Below are 23,432 nucleotides of genomic sequence, written 5' to 3'. Positions count from 1 at the left end.
TTCCACTGGATCATTATTTTCTAAAAGTCATATATTTTTTATTGACACCAGCTATTTCCAAACACTTGATGATCCAACTATGTGGTTAACCAAACTTTTTATAATTAATCCAGACCATATATAAATTGTTTTTTCACCTTTTGCAATTTTCCAAAAACATTTTATCAATCAGAAGTTGATCTTTTCCTTTTATTTCCTTTCTGTTCCACTAAACGATATTATAATCTTCTTAAATTATTTTGGATACAGGTATGTCTGTGAGCAATTTAAACATGTACACAAGAAAGTTATTGGCCTATACCAGGGGTAGACAACCTCGGCTCTTTTATGTCTCATGGACTTCAACTCCCAGAATTCCTGAGTCAGCTATGCTGACTCAGGAATTCTGGGAGTTTATTTATTTATTTTATTTTAATTCCATTTATATCCCGCCCTTCTCCGAAGACTCAGGGCGGCTTACAAGCTTAGCAGTAGCCTTCATTCTATGTATATGCCTGCTTATTAGGGCTTTCACACACACCCCAAGCGGCATTATTACAAAGTCAGCTTAATTGCCCCCAACAATCTGGGTCCTCATTTTACCTACCTCGGAAGGATGGAAGGCTGAGTCAACCTTGAGCCTGGTGGGATGCGAACCTGCACTAATTGCAGGCAGCTGGTGTTACTTAAGGAGGTATTAGCCCACTGCTCCACCAAGGCCCATGAGTCCATGAGTCATAAAAGAGCCGAGGTTGCCTACCCCTGATCTATACAGTTTCCTGGTGTTTTCCCTTTCGCTGGGACATTTTGAATCAAATAGGTTTAGCCAGTGATTACTCATTGCCGATGTCTTCTTTATACAGTATAATACTTCATTAGACTGTTTAGCTGTAATTGGATGTAAGATCTCAGATATTTGAGCCAAAAGTCATGCAAGGGATCATTTCTTGATGTCCAGTATTTAAACCTTTTCACTTCCTTTTTAACCATTTTTGCTATTCTTATTAGTACTTCCATTTGATTTTTATTAAATCCATCCTCAAATTCTTTTATCCAAAATTTTTATTATAGTCTTTTTGAATTTCCAATGAATCTTTCCAAAACTAAATTGTTTCCTTTTTGCTTGATTTTCCATTTTTAGTATTTCTATGGCCATTTATACTTTGGTAGAATTATCTGATATGATTGAAATAGCTGGTTTTGTTTAAATTGGAAGATTTATGCCTCATAGGCTTCAATTTTTCTCACTGTTGCTGCTTTTTGTTACTCTACAATTTTCAAAGCTTCTTCAATTTTTTTTTATACTAACGGGGGGGGGGGGGGAAAGGGGAGGGCATCAGTTCATAGGTTAAACAGAACAAAATAACAGATTTGAAAGGGACCTTAGATGTCTTGTAGTCCAACCCCCTGCTCAGGCAGGAAACCCTATTATCATTTCAGACAAATGGCTGTCCAATCTCTACTTAAAAACTTCCAATGTTGGAGCACCCACAACTTCTGGAGGCAAGTCGTTCCACTGGTTAATTGTTTTCGCTGTCCAAAAATTTCTCCTTAGTTCTAAGTTGCTTTTCTTTTTGAATAATATTCATCTATTGCTTCTTGTCCTGCCTTCAGGTAAATAGGTTGGCCCCCTCTTCTTTGTGGCAGCCCCTTAGATATTGGAACACTGCTAGCATGTCACTTCTAGTCCTTCTTTTCATTAAATTAAAGGTAAAGGTTTCCCCGCACATGCATGCTAGTCGTTTCCGACTCTAGGGGCCGGTGCTCATCACCATTTCAAAGCCGAAGACCCAGCATTTGTCCGAGGATGTCTCCGTGGTCATGTGGCCAGCATGACTAGACGCCAAAGGAGCATGGAATGCTGTTACCTTCCCACCGTAGTGGTCCCTATTTTTCTACTTGCATTTTTATGTGCTTTCGAACTACTCAGTTGGCAGAAGCTGGGACGAGCAACAGGCGCTCCCTCTGTTATGCGGCAGGCGGGATTTGACCCACCAAACTGCCGACCTTCTGATCGACAAGCTCAGCGTCCTAACCCACTGAGCCACCACGTCCCTAATTTAATTCATTAAATTAGATATACCCAATTCCTGCAACCATTCTTCATAGGTTTTAACTTCCAGTCCCCTCTTCTCTGTATTCTTCCTAGAATTTCAACATCTTTTTTATATTGTGGTGAACAAAACTGGACGCAATATTCCAAATGTAGTCTTACTAAGGCATTGCCAAGGTTGTTTCAGTGCTGATCTGTAGTGGCTCTATTACTGTTACTTCTTCTAAGTTATCACTTCTATAGCTCATATCAGCTTTTTCATTTATAATATGCAACGTATGTGAGTTTCTTCCTCTGCTCTACTATTATTTTGGGGCCTTCCATTTTCACAATTTTTCTGATTTTGTTTCCAGTTCTGCAACCTTGAATATTTTATTTCTAGTAATCTATCTCCTTTGGTCTGCTAATCATTTTTCAGTGTTATTTGATTCTCAGTAATTCTTTTCTAATGTTCAAACAGTCATTTTAAATATCACTGCTTTGTTGACTCTGATTTATAGCCTTGCCTATGGTTGTTGTTCCTCCATTAATCCTACAGGGCTAAGCTTTGGTTGCCCTTCCATATTTCCTGCATCTCATTGCCTACTTGTTGACAAATGTCCAGGAACTCATGGTCCATGATGACCCAGGTGGCAACAAGGATTCTTCTTCTATTTTCTCACCATATTAAATGGGTTGAGGGATACACTTGTTCTGCTAAGACCTGAAGGGATAACTTTTATTATTATGATGATTCATTGCATAGTCTGCTGGATGTTTAGATTGGCTTTGGCATTTTTATCCACCTATCCAGGCCTTCTGAATCTGGGAAAGGCAGATGTTGTTTGCTGGTGTTAAAGGCATTGTCACAGGATGGTAATGATGATAATGATGATTCTGCAACATCATTAGCTCAAAACATTTAAGCAGTTCCAACTGATATGCTAGTTATGAGGTTTACTGGAAAAAAAATAAAATTTTCTAGAATTATTGTATCAGTAACAATATCTGTTACTGCTATGAATAATTAACAGTAACAATATTTGTATGATTGTACCCAAAGCTGAATACAAGGTTACATCTTGAACAAAATGGTTAAAAAATAATGACCAGATATTAACTGGTACCTATAATTTTAGCTATTCTCTCACAATTTTCCAGTATTGAAAATTTATTACTGACATCTGGATTCAGTTCAATGTGCCCAGACATCTTATTTAATGATGTTCAGAAGTTAAGCTGACAGCAATGAGGACTGTGTAAACTTTGAAAATTTTCTGAATTTTTGGAATATTGTTTGGGAACTTGCAAAACTGCAGTGCTTCTACAAATATGGTCTAAACTAAAGTATTGTTAGTCTACCCTTCCCCTCCCCGCCAAAAATCTCTATTTGCCGTGAAATAAATTAAAACTGACACACCTACAGTAAATGGTATCCACCAAGTTTTATTCCATAAAGCATAGAGCAGACAATTTGCTTTGGATGTCTGACTTAAGTCTTGTAAATAATAAAACACATGAAAATGGCATGGACATAATTGGTACTCTTAGAAATTAAAAGACTTTATTGGATTGTAGTGATCGCTCAAGCAAATTATTTACTGTATTTAGTTATCATGAGTATCTTCGGTTTCATAATCAGTCAGTCTATTTGAATGGAGAAAAATACTCAGGCACTTTGTGCGATTGTGTGCGGCATAGTGAACAAGAGAAACAAAAGTGGAGAGTAAGCAAAGGAAGAGGTAATAGCCAAGCATGGTAAAGGTAAAGGTAACAATCTCCAAACAGCTTCATATTCCTGGTTGGTAATGTTGTCAAGACATTTATGTACCTTGAATCTGTACTGGGCACAGTGAAAACAGAAAATAAAGACATCCTGGAGCAAAACTTAATGCCCGGTGTTAGAAAGCTCTGCCTTAGTCACAGGTCATAGTTCCTCCACTAGGTTAATGACTCAAAACATACATCTAAGAAAACTCAAGAATGGTTGAAAAGTAAACACTGGAATGTTTTAAAGTGGACTCCTATGAGGCCTGATTTGAATCCAATAGAATAGGGGTCTTCAAACTTGGCCCTTTCATGATTTGTGGACTTCAACTCCCAGAATTCCTCAGCCAGGCACGCTGGCTGAGGAATTCTGGGAATTGAAGTCCACAAGTCATAAAAGGGCCAAGTTTGAAGACCCCTGCAATAGAACATCTATGGAAATAGCTGAAAATCATAGTTGAGAGAAGGAACCCATCAAACTTAAAAGAATTGGAGCAGTTTGCTCAAGATGACTGTGACAAATTGCCAGTTGAGAAATACAGAAGTCTGAACTTGATTGCAGTTACTGCATCAAAAGAGTGTGCTACAAAATATTAGGTTAGGAGTACCAAACATTATGCACATGCCATTTTCAGTTAGTAATTCATAACAATATGCCAAGTCATAGAGGTGGTCCTTGTTTAACAACCATTTCTTCAGCAACTGTTTGACTTTACAAAAGCACTGAACAAGTGGTAGCTATGTCCAATCTCCATACCTATGGCCGCTGCAGCATCCCTGTAGTCACATAATCACAGTCCAGATGCTCAGTGCCTGGCTGGCAGTTATAATACTGCAGTGTCCTCCAATCATGTGACTGTAATTTGTGACCTTTCCTGACAACATCCAAAAAACAAAGTCAATGGGGAAGCTGGCAGGAAGTTGCGATCAATGCGAAGTCCTTGCTTAATGGCCCACATAGTCCTCATTTAACGACTGCAACTGAGACATGGTTTTTTAACATACAACTGCACTGTTTAATGACAAAGTTTCCTGTCCCAATTAGCAACATTAAGCAAGGACTATATGTACATCAAGGGGAAAATCATCCTATTCTAAATATGCATTCAGGTAGGATAGTTTTGAAATTCTGGGTTAAAAGACTTTTCAATATATAGCAACTGTTGGTTGGTTGGTTCTTTAAGAAGAAGATAGTTAGCCTAACTATTGCTCATTGGACAAAGGATCTTACCGGTACTTAAAATACATTTTAATAAAAGTAAATATGCACAGGTCTACAATCTGTATTTCGTAAAAGTGAAATAAATTCTAAATAATTGGGTACTAGGAACAATTTCTGAATGATGTCCTCAATATAAAAACCCATAGCATACTACTGTCACTGAACTTCTGTATCCTGTGTTGGGAGCAGAATTTTTCAAGAGCAAAAGTTGAAATGGTATTCATACATAGTAAAAAAAAAAGAAAATATTACATAAGTTTCATTAAGTTCCATTAAGACAAAAACAATGGTTATATGATTTATTTATTTTATGTATGATCTATCTTACAGTTCTTTTACAGAATTCAATAATACATTTTCAGTTAATGAAAATTGAAGTAGATGAGTTATTGATGCAATGTCCAATTATTTAGAATATACACAGATACAAAAGAGCTCCGGAGAGGATGCCTTTTAAATTCTACTCTATTGTATCACAAAAGCAATAAGCCTCATTTAGACTAATTATAACTTTTTTTTACCTCATAATAGGTTTAGGACTAAGTTTCTGCCTCTACTGATTGTATATGAAAATTAAAATCAGACTAAATGTAATGATATTTCATAGCACATAAATGGAACAAAAATATGCTATTAGGCCAGCCTGGAACTCTAAAGCTGCTAATTTAAATCTTAATGTTAATTGCATAATAATAATTCCACCTAGAAGACTGCCTGGGTAATTTTTGCATTATTTTTCACCTCTCATTTTATCAACTATTTATTAATCTAAAATAGAATCTAAAGTAATTCTATTTTATAAAATTATAGGCCTATAATTAAGGAAAATTCCTCTGTTCTATAGAAGGGAGAACGATGGCAAGTTAAATGTTCAAGTGTTCAAAGTACTTTAATATGATGTTTTAGGTCCTCTTAGCCATTCCTGTAAGCTAGACTCAGTAAGATGTTAAAAGAAATCTAAGGATTACTGCCCAGTGCTGAGGTGAAATATGAATGAGAAACACCACATTCCCATGTATACACAAGATCAATTAAAAAACATCATATCTTAGCATCTGATTCATTTTTGCAATGTAATAGTACATTGCAAATTCTATGGGGAAAAATAATTTGTACTGGATCATAGTAAGATCTCAACATGTGAAGGCAAGAAAGGTTTGAAAAACTTTCTAACTGTAGGATCATTCTTGGATCAACTGTAGGACCTGTTAAAAATTGGTGCTATATTCATATGTACATTTTGTAGTACAATCCATGCATGACTGCTGGGAAGTCCATAGGCTCACTGTTAGAAAAGCTTATATAAGATTAATGATTGAATCTGAAATTGCTTTGGCCAACCATCTGATTTTTGTTCTTCCATCCCCTTTTGTCTCCTCAACTGCAATTCCTTCTGCCAGCATTCTGCAGCCAGTGTCAGAACAAAAAAAATATGTAACTTGTAGGTATAGTAATGCAAATAATACTACTTTATAATTTATTTCAATCTAGTTGTAGGATTTTAATGGTCAAAAGGAGAAGAGAAGCCATATAGCAGTAAGCTAAAGTAAGGTGACTGAGGTTTTAAGAGTTTGCTTGCATTGCCAAATGTAAGCCTGGAGTTTGTAACTCTTTCAACTGTCTGAATTTATTTGGAAGATGGTGTTGTATGGCTACAGTATCTAAACAGAGTATGGTGAAAGCTTTAGTTTACACAGCAGTGTAGCATATTTAAGTGCAATAAATTAAGAAATGCTCAAAATAGCGTATCCCCTAATACAGAGCTGCTCCTATTTTCAGATCTGGAAAATGTAATCCAAAAATTGTGAATATAAAATGAAAATGCCTGGAGGCAAATATGCTTCCTGCAATATGAATAAATTTACTACAAGATAATTTGCAACTTAACACACAGCCTGCTGTGCAAACTCTACAAATGTGGTTAATGTTCAAGCAGTGTTATGTGCATCCAGGCAATTCAGTTAATTCAGTAAACCATCATTCAGTTAACTATACGTGAATTACCATGGAAACAAAGCTATTATAAATTGCCTAGAAACTGGACAGTACTTAGCTATGGATCTGGCTATATATTCTTTTATTTTGTTGTTGTTGTTAGTTGCAAAGTCGTGTCCAAACCATCGCGACCCTATGGACAACATTCCTCCAGGCCTTCCTGTCCTCTACCATCTTCTGGAGTCCATTTAAGCTCACACCTACTGCTTCAGTGACTCCATCCAGCCACCTCATTCTCTGTCGTCCCCTTCTTCTATTGCCCTCAATCTTTCCCAGCATTAGGCTCTTCTCCAGTGAGTCCTTCCTTCTCATTAGGTGGCCAAAGTATTTGAGTTTTAGCTTCAGGATCTGGCCTTCTAAAGAGCAGTCAGGGTTGATCTCCTCTAGGACTGACCGGTTTGATCGCCTTGCAGTCCAAGGGACTCGCAGGAGTCTTCTCCAGCACCATAGTTCAAAGGCTTCAATTCTTTGCCGCTCAGCCTTTCTTATGGTCCAACTTTCACAGCCATACATTGCAACTGGGAAGACCATAGCCTTGACAATACGCACTTTTGTTGACAGGGTGATGTCTCTGTTTTTTAGTGTGCTGTCTAGATTTGCCATGGCTTTCCTCCCCAGGAGCAAGCGTCTTTTAATTTCTTGGCTACAGTCCCCATCTGCAGTGATCTTGGAGCCCAGGAAAATAAAATCTGTCACTACCTCCATTTCTTCTCCATCTATTTGCCAGGAATTAAGAGGGCCAGTTGCCATGATCTTGGTTTTCTTAATGTTTAGTTTCAAATTCTTTTATTTACCATTAGTGAAAAGATTATAACTTTTAATTTTATCCAGAATAAACTGGATCATAAAAAATTTAACTCAGTGTCAAATCAGTATATTTTTAATACAGTAATAAAAATGGTTAATATAGAAGGGCTAATCATTTCTCACTTAGAATGTAAGTTTAAATTAAAACAATCCTTATTATTTCAAATCTGCAGTTGTTTTTCCATCTAATTCTTAAATAATAACATATGTTAGTAGTTAGTTGAAGTTTTTAGTATTCTGCCAAATTGAACTTCTGCATACTGTTCGCAGTATCACGTAGCAGATGTATGCAGTGAGCCCAAAATATTTATAATCTAGAATACAAAATTGTTTATAAAGTTAAAAAAAGTCACAGTTCTTAGTACAAATACAATATAAGCAGCAGCAGAAGAAGGAAACCTGCGAAGATTACCATATCTGATTGAGACCCTCTGCACAAAGGACCCACCCAGCTTTAGGTCACACTAATGGTATTCAACCCAATTCAATGCCTGGATTTTGAGGGAGAATTGGGAGAAAAAGAGTTCTGCTCCTTAAAAGGTCTAGCACGGAAAAAATATAAATGGGTGTAATACATTTTTTCATGCAAGGGATTGAAATGCTTATGTAAACTAGACAACTATAATAGGATTAACTATATCAAGCATCATAGAAATCAATGCAAAGGTTTCGAGTTATGTTCTTTTCAATGCTTACTTAATGCAAATGCAAATATTGGGGTAAATGTAAGAATTGATACTCTTGCTGAATAAAGCACAGCTGAGTAAGGTGAAGGCATAAATGATTAAATCAAGGGTCTTGCTTATAATGTAAATCAGTAACTAGCCCACTGTCCATAACATATGGTCACATAGATGAGATAGTGGGCAACCTTAAGTTGTAAAGAACTGGAAAACTAAAGATGAGTCCTTCAATCTCAGGAACACAATGCTTGATTGGAGAGGCCAGCGATGGTCTGATTGCAAGAGTCTCCCTGATTTGCAACAGCTAGGTTGTTGATAAAATCCAAAACAGAAATATTTTTCATTTTGGCAATAACATTTGGGCGTTATCTTTGGTAAAACAATAGATTTTTTTAGAGAACCAGAATGAGAAAACGCCTTCTCAAAACCAGAATCAAAATAGTGAATTCATATCTGTTGGCTTCACTGTGGGAAAATGAATGAATGATTATTCTGATCCGTAGGTGGTCTGGATTTCAAGAAAATCCAGTGCAGAAGTAAAGTAGGACTATTCCATTAATTTTGCTAACTTCCTTTGATTCCTCTTTTCTCCAAAATTTCTATTTAAGCCAATTGTTACAGAAAAGCTGAAACTTTCAGAAGTATTGTGTAAGCTGGCCATTTTCTTCTTTTCTCCTTGCATTGCATCTTTCAGATAGCAGGGATAGTAGTTGCTATTGTTTTTCAGCTAGGAGTAAGTTAAAATAGCTTTAAGCTAAGCAATAAAAATAAATAACATGCACATTTTATCTTTATGCAATGTATGCTCTTCCTGTCTTACTTATTCATGAGCTGCAAGTGATCATATGGAAGCCGGAGGTGACTGAACTGGCATTACCTGTATATATTTTAAAAATTCTGTCAAGGGACGCAAATGCCAGTTTTCATACTATTCCTGATGTCCTGCCTTTGCACAATAGTTTTTGTTGTTGTTGTTTTAATTCTTGCTTCTTTTCTTCCATATCTTTTCCATCCAGTCTCTTGTTTGGATGTACTTCAGAATCTTGGCAAAAAGATGGAAAGTATCTCAAATAGTTAAATGAATCTTGCAGTTAGTCATTTGCCAGAGGACAGGGAGTAATAATTACTTTCAGATGAAACACTAACCAGATGCTCTAATCAAGCAACTGTGTATATGTGAGTGTGTACAAACATGTACGCTTGTAACTTTTCCTGTACTTATTTATACAGCATGTGAGGAAATACGTGAGAAATGACATTTAATCACGAAACAGATTTCCTTGTATTAAGCTACTATAATTAATTCTTACAATCTGTTCAATTGTCAAACAAAAGTCCACATAAGATGACAACTCTTAGATATTCCAAGTCATTGCACACAACTCTCATGAGCTGATTTGAAAGCACTGTTAAAGAGCTGAAAGCTCAGATATCAATACATTTTCAGTTTATGGATTAAATCTCAAGGGGTTTAAACTTAATGCAAAATTTTGCTACTTATTTTTTAAAATAGCTGTAGCACCAAAGTGGGTAATGTTACCGTATTGGGAGTGGGCTTCAAATTCTTCGTTTTCAGAGATGAGGTAAGAGTGGTGAGCAAAATACAATATGCAAAGCATAAAAAAAGTATGACCCTGCCATATGTTAGGGCTTGAGGAAAAAAAGAACCCAGCATTTAAAAAAAAAGACTCAAAAAATTAGGCTTTAGAATCCCCAATTTAGGAAGACCCACATTTCTACCTTTAAGATTCTTTTTGCCCATATTAGAGCAAATATTTTCACTTTCTGCCACATCATACCAAAAGGCAAAAAATCTACTGCCTTTGGAATACAGAGTATAGGAGGATCTTCTTGATATATTCCTAAAAATATGTTAGTTTAACTACATATATAGTGTTTTATGGTAGAGATTGGCACTGTAGAACTAATTGGACCAAGGACCCAATTCTTTCTAATAATTTATTATTTAAAGAATCTCCCAGGATGACTGGAATCGCTTCAAACCAAAACGCTCACTTCTAGCTTCACCCTTATTTCTCAAAATATGTCTCTGCCCAAAGCCACTCCAGCTAAAGATGCTAGCAGGCTGCAATATAAAGTCTCCTAGATCATTTATTTATTAAAGAAAGTAGCTGGAAAGTAAATAACAGGATTATATCTAGACTAGATAGGTGGGCTGCAAGAAGTATAGTTGTGTGGGGCTAGGGTGGGTGGGGTAGAATACACAGAGAAAAGGATGATTGAGAGATGAGTAAACAGGGAGAAAGTAGGCAGAATACATGGGGAAGGGAGAAAAAAAATCATGTGTAAATAAATATATTTATGTAAATGTAGAGAAAAGGAGTATATGCCCACATTCCTATAAAAAAATGGGCAGTTAGTTCTGAACGGTATGCGGGATACTCTTCCACAATTCTTAATTTCCCTATATCCTAGAAAGATTATTAGCTTACGTATATTTAGGGGAAACTAGGCTATCCTATGGTATACTGTAAGGGAAAGGATGAGGCAAATATTGTTATGTATACTAAGCTTTAGAATGTCATGCCTACTAATTACTAGGTAATATTTCTTGATAAACATAGAAAGTCTACGTTTCAATACAAAAACACAAAATACAATTAGTATTTTGCAATAGCTGTGCAAGTTACCAGTAATGACAAATCAATAAAAACACAAATTTAAGGCAAATGAAGATTTAAGTTCTACAAAAGTGTTAATTCTATCAATCAACTTTTAATTCTATTTATTTTGGATTTCTGTCTTGTCCATTAACCCAAATACTGGCACGTAATAAAAGCATATCATATAAAATCTTTCAGTGATGTAATTTGATTCTTTTTGCTAGCTATTTTTCACTGTTAAAATGAACGGATGTAAAAAAATGACATTGCCATAAGTGTATACTATAGGCCACCCAGGAAGTAGATGAACTTTTTGCTAGTTAGTTAACTAAAGTATGTAGGAAGCACATCAAAATAGTAATGGGGGCCTTTAATTACCCTGACATCAACTGGGAAACAAACTCTGTGCCAAGTGGAAGATCAAACAGATTCCTGACAAACCTAGCACACAACTTTGTCTCCCAAAAAGTAGAGATGGGAACTAGGGAATCAGCCATATTGGAGTTAATTCTCACTAACAGAGATGAAATAATAGAAGGTGTTGAAGACACAGGAACCTTGGGGGGAAGTGACCATGCAATGTTGGAATTCAACATTATGCAAGCACAAGCAATAGAACATAGTCAAACTAGAGTTTTGGACTTCAAGTGAGCAAATTTCAATAAAGATGTTGAAACTCTAGAAAGAGTGTAGAGAAGAGCAACAAAGATGATCAAGGGACTGGAGGCTAAACCATATAAAGAACAGTTGCTAGAATTGGGTATGTCTAGTTCAATGAAGAGAAGGACTAGGGCTGACATGATAGCAGTATTCCAATATCTCAGGGGCTGCCTGCCATAAAAAAGAGGGAGTCAAGCTATTCTCCAAAGACCTGACAGCAGGACAAGAAGCAATGGATGGAAACTAATCAAAGAGAGAAGCAACCTAGAACTAAGGAGAAATTTCCTGATAGAACAATTAACCAGTGGAACAACCTGCCTCCAGAAGCTGTGAATGCTCCAACACTGGGTTGTTGTTGTTGTTGTTGTTGTTGTTGTTGTTATTATTATTATTGTTGTTGTTGTTGTTATTGTTATTGTTGTTCATCACACAGCCAGATGTTTAGACTGGATTTGGCATTTCTGTCTACCTATCGAGTTCTTACCAAGGACCTGGGATAGGCAGATGTGGATGTTTGAATTGATGGTATTACAGATATCGTCGCAGGATGGAAGCTGTTCCTAATAATGCCACCTTTTGCAATTGACTGATGGCGAATTTGTCAATGCCAATGGTGTCCAAGTGGTGCTCCAGTTGTTTTGGGATTGCACCCAAGACGCCTATTAGTATGGTACTAAATTATTGATCATTGTACAGTCAGCCAGATGTTCAGAATGGATTTGGCATTTTTGTCTACCTATCGAGTCCTTACTAAGGACCTGGGATAGGCAGATGTGGATGTTTGATGGTATTATAGATATCATTGAAGGATGGAAGAAGTTCCTAGTAAGGCCACCTTTTGCAATTAACTAATGGTGAATTTGTCAATGCCAATAGTGTTCAAGTGGTGCTCCAGTTGTTTTGGGATTGTACCCAAGGTGCCTATTACTATTGGTACTACCCTTGCTTGCCTTTGCCACAGTCTTTCTATTTCTATTTGTAGGTCTTTGTATTTTGTTATCTTCTCCAGTTCTTTCTCGTCTATTCTGCTGTCTCCAGGCACTGCCACGTCCACTATCCAGACTTTTTTGTCTTTCTTATCGACAATTGTTAAATCCGGGGTGTTGTGTTGCAGATGCTTGTCTGTTTGAATTCTGAAATCCCAGAGCAGTTTAACTTTTATCATTTTCTATGACTTTCTCTATTTTATGATCCCACCAGTTCTTGCTTACAGGCAAATGATATTTCTTCCAGATCTTCCAATTCACCATTGTTGCTACTTTGTCATGCCGCTGCTTGTAGTCAGTCTGTGCGATCTTCTTGCAGCAGCTTACCAGGTGGTCCACTGTTTCTTCAGCTTCTTTGCATAGGCTGCACTTACTGTCTGTTGCTGTCTTCTCAATTTTGACTTTGTATGCATTTGTCCTTAAGGCTCGCTCTTGTGCAGCCAGAATTAGTCCCTCGGTCTCTTTCTTCAACTTTCCTGCTCTTAGCCATTGCCAGGTCTTGTTATTATCTGCTTTCCCAGCTATTTTTTTTAAATGTACTGGCCATGTAGTGCTTTGTCTTCCCATCATCATTATTGATCATTGCACAGTCAGCCAGATGTTCAGACTGGATTTGGCATTTTTGTCTACCTATTGAGTCCTTACCAAGGACCTGGGATAGGCAGATGTGGATGTTTGATGGTATTACAGATATCATTGCAGGATGGAAGCAGTTCCTAGTAAGGCCACCTTTTGCAATTGACTAATGGCGAATTTGTCAATGCCAATGGTGTTCAAGTGGTGCTCCTGTTGTTTTGGGATTGCACCCAAGGCACCTATTACTATTGGTACTACCCTTGCTTGCATTTGCCACAGTCTTTCTATTTCTATTTGTAAGTCTTTGTATTTTGTTATCTTCTCCAGTTCTTTCTCATCTATTCTGCTGTCTCCAGGCACTGCCATGTCCACTAATCAGACTTTTTGTCATTATTATTATTATTATTATTATTATTATTATTATTATTATTATTATTATTATTATTATTATTATTAATTGGTAGTAATTGATCAGGAGAAATTTATTGTAACTGATCAGGAGAAAACATGGAGTCATAATGGACAGTTCAATAAAAATAAAAATCCAGTGTGTATCCATATAAAACAAAAATAAATTCCATGCTATTAGGAAGACAATTGGAAATAACAACAGTATAATAGTAACAGTAATAATAATTGAAACTGCATTTGGAGTATTATATGCATCTGAAAAGAATTTTAAGAACTGGGAAAATTGCAAGAACTAAAAATATTAGCAGAGGAATAGGAGGAATTCCTCTGCAAGGAAATACTAGTGTCTGGAATTTTTTAGATTGGAGTAAAGGTGGGCAAGGGAAGCTAACAGAGGTATATAAGCTCATACATAATATAGATTGTAGAGCTAGAACTAGCCACTCAATAAACATAATGAAGGACATTCAGGACCAATAAAGTACTTGCTTGCACAACTTAACTTGTGGCTTTCTTTGGTGCTGTAGTATGGTGCACTTTAAAATACCTTTAAAAAGGAATTGGACAAATTTATGGAAGATCAGGTTATCACTGGCTGATTATTTGCTCCAGAATCACAGAAAGCAAAACTAGTTACTAAAAAAAGCAGAACAGGTTATTATCCTCCTGTCCATCTAAGCCTGAACATAACTGGTTTGTTACTGTGGTACACAAAATGCTTAACTACTTGTGCACTGGAAAGAGTGCAAAAAAGAGCAACAAAAATGATTAAGGGGCTGAAGGCCAACACATATGAAGAATGGTTGCAGGAATTGAATATGTCTACTCTAGTGAAAAGGACTAGGGATGATATGATAGCAATGTTCCAGTATTTGAGGGGCTACCACAAAGAAGAGAGGGGTCAACCTATTTTCCAAAGCACAGAAGGCAAGACAATAAACAATGGATGGAAACTAATCAAGGAGAGAAGCAACCTAGAACTAAGGAGAAATTTCCTAACAGCGAGAACAATTAACTACGTAGTCGAATGACTTGCCTTCAAAAGTTGTGGGTGTTCCATCACTGGAGGTTTTAAGAAGAGAGTGGACAGCCACTTGTCTGAAATGGTATAGGGTTTCCTAATAAAGCAAAGAGTTGGAGTAGATGACCCCCAAAGTCCCTTCCAACTCTGTTATTCTGTTATTATTAAGCCATCAGCCTGATCTAGATTTCCTTGTGTGATTTTATGTAAAGAGGGCAGATGTTCCTGTATTGCCTGGGAGTTTTTGTTCAAAACATCTTGAGGGCACTACACTGAAAAAGGTAAACGGCAATAGAGAACTTAGTATGACATGATTGGATTAATACCTCAAGGAATCTTCACTAACCTATCCTTAATTTGAGGAAGGTTAGGGCTATTAGATTTGATTGCAAAAATCCAGATGACACTTAGATCTGCAGAGGAATTGGATTTTTGCTATCTAGTAACATCTGATAGGATGTTCCAAAGTATGTCATGTCCACATTTAAGATACAAACAATTAACATATTCTAAATTGTACTTACAAAGGCCTCATATTATTATTAAGTGTCAAGGAAACCTGCTTACAGTCTATAATGTGACATGAGGCAGAAATACCAACTGGTAGGCCTTCTATATGAATATCATAAACTTCATAAAGCTTTTAAAACAACACTATACCAGAATGTGTATTTCTTGTAAGAATCTGAGGGATTTTTATTGTTTATCTTGCTTTTATTTTGCATTTTTAGTCTTTTTGTATATCACCTAGAGCAGGGGTAGGCAACCTTGGCTCTTTTATGACTCATGGACTTTAGCTCCCAGAATTCCTGAGCCAGGAGTTGAAGTCCACGGGTCATAAAAGAACCAAGGTTGCCTACCCCGACCTAGAATGTCTATGGATAGGGACAGGTTACAAAAAACTGAAATAAATAAACAAAGCACATAAGCAAGCTTACATGTTAATTTTAACTGTCAGAATTCTCAGCAATAACCATGCTGTTTGGAAATTCAGGAAGCTGAAGTCTATGTATTTGCAAGATGCTCTCATATTGGCAAAAGCTGCTTTAAATAGAATAGTTTTGGAAAGAGCAGGTACATAATGCATCTTCCTTTAGAAAATGGCAAATATTTGATACCTTAAAAATACCACCACTGTGCTTCATCCAACTCAGTGGGAGTTACTTCCAAGGAAATAACGTACAACAAAAATATTGTGCTCATGGGCATTTATAACATTCAACATTGTTGAAATGGTGGTGGCAGATCAATTCCAACAGATTCTACAAGAATAGAATTGGGTGTTGTTTGGAGACAGAACTGGTTTTTTCACCTCATTCAGGACTTGGATGGGGAAAGTGCACCTCTCCCGATCTCTTTAGATACTTCATCAGCTTTTGATGTCATCTAAAATAGTATCTTGTTGGATTGCCTTCTGTGGTTGGAGATTGGAGGCATTGGTGGGCGATTTCAGGCAGCTGATGTAGGGAACAAAGGTTGGTTTGGTGGACCTACTTTGCGGAATTCCAAAAATCAGTCTTCTGCCTCTTGTTTTTTAATATCTATATGAAGCCACTGAGTGAGGTCATCTGACAGTTTAGGATGGGGTATTGTTATTACGATGATAATATCTAACTGCACATTGCTACCCTGTAGGAAACATGCAGCCAACATCTTGTCCCAGTGTCTGGAGGTTGTCAAGGTCTATATGGGAAACAGGTTGAAGCTGAACACAAAAAAGACAGCAGTACTGCTTGTTCACTGAGGTTCTCCATTAACATCAATGTTGTCTCTGTGTAGGTATGCACTAGCCATGAAAGAGAGGTTTAGGATCTGGGAATCATTCTGTGGCTAGTACAACATATGGAAGCTGTTGCTAGCCATTTTAATTGATGCATCAACTGTGGCCTTATCTAGTGCTTAGAGGATTTCAATAACTCATGTCGTTTATTAAGAATACAAAGTTCTAGATGTCAAAATGTCTACATTTCAGGGGAAAAGGCAGAAGTACCCTATTTTTCTCTTAAAAATTTGTCTTAAAAGTATAGTGATTAATTAGCAGAATCAGACAGGATGAAATTAGAATTGAGTTAATACTTGTTTTTCCAGGTGAACATTCGTAGTGGTAAAAATATTCCTTAGAATATGGTCAGCATTTCAGCTATTTCAATATTAGTTTGTATTACATACTGAAATGATTGACAGCTGAAGTTAGGAGAAATAATGAATATTTCAATGTAAAAAGGTATTAAATCCACCTTAGCTAGACTCAGCACAATCACCTAATGCAAAAATATCTTTATCAGGGATCATCAATGCTGCACCTCACATTATGCTTAAAAGATGTGTATCTTTTAAAGAAAAATAGGGGAAAATATTTCAAGATAACCAACTCCTTAAAGTCGTGTTATATGAGATTTCATGAGATTTGAGAAACACATTCGCATTTTCAATTTTTGGAATTCTCGAGGAAGATTTCATAGGATTTCACCTATCTAAAAATAATTTTCTCTCTCTATGTTTTGCAATTGTGCAATCACTGAAGAGTGCATAGTAGAACCTACAATGAGTTTGGACAGCTACATGGGGAGAATGACGTTTGATGTCATGGGTATGCCACAATTTAGATATTTGCATTAAAGGTTTAGACGCAAGTACATAAGGATGTCATTTATGTGATGTCGCTGCCCATGTGTCTTCATTTTGATAAACCTGCTGTGTCACTCACCATGTGTCACTCACAATGTTGCTGTTGCTGATCCAATATATATGAATGCATTGAATTCATTGTCAACAACAGATCAGATAATTCTAGAACAAGAATATTGGAGTCAGCTGAAATAGCAGAGAAGAGCTGTAAAACCAATGAATTATGAGAAAGTTCTCAGACTCAGCTCCTGGCAGATTTTGAAAAAGCTTCTGACTGAAGTTTGTGATAAGCTCATGCCAATGAGCATAAAGAATACTGGATTCACATATAAGCACAACCGTGGTTTATTAGATAAGTCACAATTGATTGAGTTAATATATCATGGGTAGTTCATTTCATACACTAATCCAAAATCGAATAACAGAATGGCTTACTGTAATGTGTTACTGTAATGTGTTAATCCAGCCACTCTAAAGTCACTTCCTATGATTCTATGCTCTAGGTCAGAATCTGAATTGGTCAATATGTATTTTCTTTCTTACAGTGAACCATTGTTGCTATTATATATGGCAGGAAAGAATCCCCTTTATTTCAGGAATGGCATTTCAGAACCAGGAAACTTCTAATGCATGTACAGAATGTTGCTGTCAATCATTGGGCCCTAGCTATGTGCAGGCTTAAAAATACATTAGAAGTATTTTTATTATGTTTATGAATGGAAGGGAAAAAATGCCAATCTTGTGAAGTGGTAGTCAGTTGGCTGACTGCATCAGCTAATTTGCATGCAGAGAGGCAGAATAAGAAACAACGACTTCAGTTATTTGTAAAGACAGTTTTATTAGAAGTGATTTCACTAGAAATATAGCTAGTGATTGTAAAGGGCAAGGCTACTGGCCAAAATTGACAGGTATAGACCGAAGATTTAAGAGATGAGGAACATCCACGCTCCATGGCTAACGTCATGATCATTCAAGAAATTAAGGACTTCATATCAATCCAGCAAAGTAAAATTTCCAAGTGTCCCCAAAGCCTACTTTTTCCAGAATCATTTGAAAATATACATAATGTAGGGCAGGGGTCCTCAACCTTGACAACTTTAAGACTTGTGGACTTCAACTCCCACCTTTGCTGGCTGAGGAATTCTGGGAGTTGAAGTCCACAAGTCTTAAACTTGCCAAGGTTGAGGACCCCTGATGTAGGGAACAGCAGATAATGGTACACAGAGGTGTGTTAAGAAACTACACTTTTAAAAAATACTTCAAACAGTTAGACCAAGACTATGTGAAGTAAATTGCCTTCATATACTTTAAGATCCGTACAAAAGGCCCTTCTGAAAGTGTCCCCACTTTCAGAGGTTTGTCTATTGAACAGATGGGAGACAAAATTTTGCTGTGTTGCTCCCAGTTTACTAACTGTATTCTCTTGGAGATGAATTGCCTTTAGGAAGTCTGTAAATAGGTCTTTCTTTTGCTTGGCCTTTGGTAGTGAAAATTATATTATTCATGTTTTCATTTACATTTCTACATATTTTCTGTAGTTTGCTTTTGCGTGTACCTGTATTGTTTCAAAATGTAAATGCCTTGAGTGTTTCCCAAAGGTACTTTTCAAAAGCCAACTGGGCTTTCTTGAACTGGAACAAGAAAGTCCAGTTGCCTTTTGGGACAACCATGACCTGGATGATTGAGAATCTCCATCAACGCCTCGAGTGTTTATTCAAACAGAAAAATCAGCACATAGAATAAGAAAAAAATGAAAAAAAAACATACAGAAGAAAAATCCCTTGTATGAGTAGAAAGTGTTCTCATTTGCACAAGGGAAAATCTCCAGCTTTCACTGATCTCCTTTCTCCCTTGGTCTTTCTGGGTCTAAGTAACAGCAGCAGGCAAGACGCAGAAAAACCTTGTCATTCAAGTGGAAGCAATTGCAGTTGTGCTTTCATCTATACAATTTGGGGAGGAAAAATAAAAGCTTTCATTTTTGTTGTTTGTTGCACTTTGGCAGCAACCACAGCCTTTGGTTCTACCACTGTGTTCTCTGTTTTTAGGAGATTAATTGACCACAACACATAGTAAATAAAAATCCTACCCTATATCTAGATGTGAACTATTAGAAATTTTACAATTTTTTATGGATTGGGCAATAATTACTGTAATAAACTTCATCATGTTTATCAAAGGCTATTTAACATATGAGACCTGAATAGCAATTAACAAGACAACTTCAGTCTATAAGGTGCTACAAAGTGTAATTTGAAAAACCTGTGATCTATCTGCAATCAGATGTTTATCTACATGAGGTGGTACGAATGTAGGAAAATCACTGCATGATTAAGAACGGAGCAAATAAATATTTATTACAAATTCTGATGCTTTTTTAAAACTAGAAATGTTATCTATTATATAACGTAGCACTACATTTTTAGGTCATCAGACTGGTTAATATTAAGAGTTGCTTATGTGAGGTACTACACAGTACCTCAGTCACTAGGAACGGTAACATGAGAACACCTTTTTGAAACTCCTTAAGGCAGTCACACCTGTTTTTGGCTTTGTACAGCTATTGCTTCTTTTTAATCACAGGAAAGATACATTTAGTTTAAGAGAATGCATTCATTCTCCATGTGAAGTACCTAAGAAGATTAAGATCTTCTTGCAAGTGATAAATATTTTAATTATATTTTAATTAAAGTTGTATGTGTGTATGTGTATGTCTCTCTCTCTCTCTCTCTCTCTCTCTCTCTCTCTCTCTCTCTCCCTCCCTCCCTCTCTCTCTCTCTCTCTCTCTCTCTCTCTCTCTCTCTCTCTCTCTCTCTCTCTCTCCATGACATATTTTTCTAAAATTCTTTTTCTCCTTTTGGCTATAATTTTTTTAAAAAAATTTCTTTCCTGTTTTCTCATTTATTATGACGAGGTGAAATCTAGTTCACCAGACAGAGAATATTTAACGTAAACATGAGAGATGCTCATTGGTAAACTTTACAGTCACTATATTTCAAATGCAATTTAGCACTGTGAAATTGCTTCCGAGATCGCTTGAGGCCATGTTAGAAAATATTTCTCCTAATGTGTAAGAGAAGACAGTTTAATGCAAACTTGGATGGATTATAATACAGAGTTTTGTTCAAAGTAATGAAAGGGCAAATAGAAATGAATGTCTTGGCTACCTAGAAAGTTTTTCTTTAGATTTCAAAAGGAAGAACAAAACAGAATTAAATCCCCCCCTTTTTTTTAACCAAATGCTGGTTGTTTCACATTCTTTTGATGAGTTTTTTCCTCATAAAAATATTATTGGGACCTGGTTATAACAATCAACTTAGAAGCTGGAAAACCATGAGTTTCATTTCCACCTTAGCCATGAAAGCCAGCTGTATGACCTTGAGCCAGTCACTCTTGTCTTGTCTTGGCCCAACTCACCTCACAGGGCTGTTGTTGTAGGGATATATTGTGTATTGGATATATTCGGTGCCTTGAGTTATTTGTAAATATCATAAAGGCGGGATACAAATAAATAATATGTTTGTATATTTCTGATTCTGCTTACTGGCACTGAAAATGCTTTTTCAGTGCTGTGGAAAGTATTTACAAAAAGAGCTGTTCCTTCAGGTAAGCTTCGGTAATGACATGTACGACAATGGTCTAGAAGATGAAACAATATTTGGTTAAACATATGGCAGTTTTCTAAGCCTACTTAAGTACAGAAGCAAGCATTCATTGATACCTTGGAGATAAGTCCAAAGCTGTGTGTTGTGAAGGGATGGAGCTCGTACTTTCAATTCAAAGCATAATAACAATTTTCTAGTGCCATTTCTTTAGGATGTTAATGTTATGTTATGTAAACACTGCTATAAAGTCTGTGGAAAGATTAGTAGATACCTTTTGCTGATAAAAATGAACAAAAATATAAGCATTAAACAGATATATATGGTTTCCTTCAAAACTGAGATAAATACTTGGGTGGTCAAGTATCTGTCAACTTAAAAACAAACCATAGCTATCCAAAATAAAACAATGCTTTCAGCATTCTTGGATACATACTGTACATACATATGTGAAGTATTCAGAAAGAAAGATGGAAACGGGTTTCCACAACCTACTGAAAGCTGAGAAGTAGAGCTTAAAAACATTCACTGACGAGTAAGCACTTAGCACTACAAAACAAACAAAGAGTTTGCTGCTATCCTTCATTTGTAGCATAGGGAACTTATACATGGACTATCATTGCAACAGTAAACACCCCCCCAACCCTGCATATTTTTATTGATTTCTTTGTGTAGTATTTTAGCTAGGCGGGAGAAAAATAATATCTAAAGGAACAAGGTCAGGCAGACAGTGAGAGCAAAATATTTGGTTGCGTGAATATGAAAAATGTGTACTGGTATTGCTTGAAAATAATGTAGCGTTTATAAGCTATGCAGAAACATATCAGTTTTCAAATTAAAAGACCATTAAAAATTTAAAAAATGGCCTGGCAAGGATTTATACTTCCTTGACCTACCAAAAATGGGTTACTTTTTAAAGAGCAACCAATTGGGGATTCGGAAGATAAATAATTAACTGGCTCAGCTTCTAATATGCTGAGAAAAGGGACTGAAGTGAGGTGCTAATTGTGAAGTTAAAATCCCCCCCCCGAAATGAGAGGCTTGAGAAAGGAAAAATGGCATTTCTCTCCCATATTCTTTGCCTGATAACAAGTCAGAATAATTACAATAATAATAATAATTACAAAGTTGATTACAGTATTAACTGAAGCTTCGAATGGGACCATTCCATTTACAGTGAGCATACAATGAAAATTTAGGCTTTCTTAAAATAAAATATGCAGAGGAAACTATGACCATCTATATGGTATAAATAACCACGCCATTTCTATTCAAATTCAGGTAGTCTGACACCTAAATGCTTTAAAGGCAGACCTGACAATCTTTCAAATTAACTTCTGGATGTTAAGAGAATATGACTTCTGTTAAATGATGAAGAACTGCAGAGGGATTGATAGTTTTCTAATTTATGCATTATGAACAGTTATTTTTAAGGCTTCAAGCTTTGTAGGGTGTGTGCAGAAATTATTTATTTTTAGATCATGCCTTTGGGAAAAAGATAAAAATTTAGGCTTTAGGCTTGTGAATGCATTTTATATTTTTAAGCTTCTGTAAACTCTGATGCCACAAAATCCCAAGCAACTGAGTTTACTTTTCAAGAAGTCGAAACCAAGATCATTGGGTAAGGAAGAAAAACTATTATGATGTGGAAAACAAGGAAATGAAGAATGAAAGAAACAACTATGAACATAAAGTGAAGATAATTCCTTAAGTCAAATCTTAAGGAAGATTTACATGGACTGCAGAGAATAACAATAAAGTAATAAAAAGTCCAAATTTACTATTAGTTCCACATTACTTTTTAAAGGTTCAGTAAGGAAAGGTATTTAGACACTTGCATATATACCTGGCATTAATCTCTCATCTGTTTTCCAAACTGTATACTTTTTTTAAATCAAAATGTGTACTTCTCAACATTAATACAGCCTTCCTAACTTTAGTATTCTCTAAGTTCTCTAAAAAGCATTTGTAAGGCTTTTTTATACTTCTAGATTGAAATCAGGAACAAATCTACATTTTTATGCACAGCCACATTCACGCTTACTAAAATGCATGCTACTGTTTGTCATTTTTCCTCAGAAGAGATAGGCCTCGTTTGTATTTGAATGTAAACATTTGGAAAATCCAGGACTCTAAACTACACGGAGTAGCTGAAAAAAACTTCCTGAGAGAAGGTAATGGCTACAACAGTGGGTATGTTTATATCAATTGTCAGCAGTTCAGGTCTTCTTGAAGATAACTGCTTTATATGACTGTAAATTGGCGTTATGTTATGAGAACCACGGACCAAAACCAAACCAAAATTCTGGTTAGTTTGTTTCGTGGGTTTAGTCAAAGAATCCAAGAACAACCTATCATACTGACAGCTTTGTCTCCATCAATATTCTATATTATATCTTCAATAGTCACATGGTTTTTTTTTCTCCACAGTTTTGACAAGTC

At 36.2% G+C, this 23,432-nt stretch overlaps 1 protein-coding gene across 2 annotated transcripts in view; it reads right to left on the bottom strand.

Annotated features, from left to right (window-relative positions):
• The window catches only part of SCAF8 (SR-related CTD associated factor 8), a 92,169-nt gene that overhangs the window by 6,192 nt on the left and 62,545 nt on the right, over nucleotides 1-23,432 (bottom strand). Inside the window, exon 21 of one of the 2 annotated variants that reach the window (XM_083348119.1) lies at nucleotides 17,727-19,331. The exons of the other annotated variant lie outside the window; for it this stretch is intronic. The gene's annotated coding sequence lies outside the window, so the exon portion shown is untranslated. Of the gene's footprint in view, nucleotides 1-17,726; nucleotides 19,332-23,432 lie in introns of those variants that run through there. 2 annotated transcript variants of the gene reach the window in all.

Source organism: Vipera ursinii, assembly GCF_947247035.1.
Source record: "Vipera ursinii genome assembly, chromosome: 1".
Lineage (NCBI taxonomy): Eukaryota > Metazoa > Chordata > Lepidosauria > Squamata > Viperidae > Vipera > Vipera ursinii.
Note: the sequence above shows the minus strand (reverse complement) of the source record. Positions and strands in the feature narration are given on the sequence as shown.